Source organism: Mastomys coucha, unplaced genomic scaffold (assembly GCF_008632895.1).
Source record: "Mastomys coucha isolate ucsf_1 unplaced genomic scaffold, UCSF_Mcou_1 pScaffold9, whole genome shotgun sequence".
NCBI classification, from domain to species: Eukaryota; Metazoa; Chordata; class Mammalia; order Rodentia; family Muridae; genus Mastomys; species Mastomys coucha.
In genome coordinates, this window is record NW_022196915.1 from 87927526 (window position 1) to 87930252 (window position 2727).

Genomic DNA, 2727 nt, shown 5'->3' on the forward strand with positions numbered 1-2727 from the left:
GAAAAAGACTGGCAGAGATACAGAGCAAGAGAAAGCCTCATTTCCCTACCTTCTAAATCAGTTCAGCGGTATCTTAAAGGGGAAACACATGGCCAAATTCTAACCCAGCAGCTCCACTTTGATTTAACAAAAGCTATATGAAAGTGAACATTTTATCAACAACAAAATTCATAGAATGTTCACAGCAATTTTATGTGTAATAGCTAAAACTGGATATAATCCAAATGTGCATCAATACCATTATGAATAAGCAAAATGGCATGAAATAGTCTTCGGGAATGAAAGGGATCATACACAAAACATTGAATGCATCTCACTAATATTGTATTGTTTCAAGAAGCAAAATGAAGAGTGTATATTGTAGAATGCTATTTCTCACACATTCAAGGACAGGAAAGCAAGCCAGTGGTTACAGAAATCAGGCGATGTCTGTCTGAGGTGGTGGAGTTATGGTTTGGATTAACTGGAAAAGGGAAGAAGGAGCTGTCTACAGTGATGATGTTCTGCCTTTCAGTCTGGCTTGTATATTGTTTGCACAGGTGTATGTATCCATCAAGTGGACTGAACTTGGCATCTGTCCATTTTGCTGTTTATAAAGTAGCATTGCTTTTAAAGCTTATCGCCATATGCATCTCATTTACAATGATGGGGCTGATAAGGTAGTTATTATATGGATTTAAAAATTGGAACATTGACTCTGAGTAGGATGTGACTTGATGGAGTCTCTTGCTCCCTAGTGTGTCTTTGGCCACTATTTTGTTTTCTTTGCACTGCATCCCCTTTCCCCCCAACATCAAGGAAAGCTTGGCTACAAGCATTGGCACAGAAAAGAGTTAATGGATTTAAAGTGTTGCAAAGGAAGAGGTTTTCTGCTGGGTTAGCACAATTTCAACACTAAATATAAGCTTTGCATACCAAATATATTCTTTTGTCTCCTGGCCACTGTGCTAGAGAATAGGGGAATATGCCAAAGAGGGAACCGGAGAAGACCACAGGGAAAGGGGCTGCGGTTGCCAAGGGAGCAGCCTTCTTTTTGGCTTAGAGATGTTCTTTCCTGTTCAGAACCACAGGGAAAAGAAAAACAATCAGGACCAGTACTGAAAGACTAGAGGGAAATTTGAGAGCCCTTCATCAGAGCCAGCCTGGACAGAGGTAGATGGAAGGGAGGCCACTGTGGGAGGCATGGACTAGACCAGCTAATGGAAGGGAGGCGACTGTGGGGGACATGGACTAGACCAGCTAATGCCATGGTTGATTTATAAAGTTTGTGTATCAAAAAAAATAAGGGTTAAACCTGACCTGGCAGTCTAATAGCCTAGACTAGACTAGAGGTGAGTGTAGAGTTTATCCAGGTTCTCACCTTCCATGTATAACAATACACATTCTGGGTTCTCTGACTGACCTCCACTCCTTTGCTATACCATTGCCGATAAGGGAATAATTTATTTCTGACAGCTAATACACACACACATGCATACGTATGTGTGTATGCTGCAGCTAATATATACTATTACACAAATTCCATACAATTTGTATAAATTGGTCAGAAAATAGAACAAACTGAATTGTCCTGGATTAAAAAGATTGCTAAGTAAAGAGAAGAAGGCATCTTCATGATACTCAACTACAATTAGATTGACACGAACTGATGTAGCAAACTTGCAAACTGTTCAACCATACTCTTACTTGTTTTTTTTCTCAATAATATCAACTTCAGAACTCACTAGAGACAATATACGTATTTATTCAGAGAAAAGAAAGTTGTGAAGAGAGTTGGTTCCTATAAACAATGAAAGAGGAACATAAATCAGATGAACAGTTGCCCATGTTGGATGTACATTAGAGCCCTACATGAACTTTTAATGAAATGTACCTGCTATGGTTTGAATATAAAATGTCTTCCATGGAATCACGTTTCAACCACAGGGCTGCTGTGGAGCCTTCAGTTGATGGAGCAGAGGTGAGAGAATTAGGTAAGTCCAGAAAGGCTTTTGAACATTACAGACACCCGAGATTTCAGCTGTATTCTTACTTCCAGGTTCACTCTAATATAGCATGTCTCCTATTGCATGTTCCTGAAGCCATGAATTCTGCCATGTCTCGGCTGCTGTGATGAACTGGAATATGTCAGTTCCATCTGGCATTTTAGTGACATCCATACGAAAGTGATATGCCACCATGCTCAGCTTTTGTTGGCCAGAGAGTCTAATGGACTGTGGAGAAAGGAGGGGCAAGTGAACATGAATTGGGATAAAGGCCACAAGTATGAATCTGTGCTTCAGTCCAGAATTGACAACTACTAACTTAGGCAGATGAGGGAGGGTATACAAAACAAATGAAGTCTAAATACACAGATTGGCATATGATGAGCTGGTATCTTCCTACAGAAAGATGATATGTGTTCAGGAAGTTTTCTATTTCTAGTCAAGTAGATAGTAAGAAATGAAGGCAGAGAATTCGAGGCAAAGAAACTATCCAAAAAGGCAACTAACACAACCCCACAGGGATTCATTGCTTCAGTCAGCTTGCTTGGACAGAGGTAAATTTAACACTGTAAATCTCAACAACCCAGATAAACAAAAATTTTAGCACTGAAATCCAAGCTATCAGTTTTTTGCAATATAACTTTTAGTCATTTACTTCCTTTTGTTTTTTATGTGTTTATTTTAAAGAAGGGATATAAAAGTTTAAGAACATTATAAAAACAGAAGCAGAATGACTCAGTCG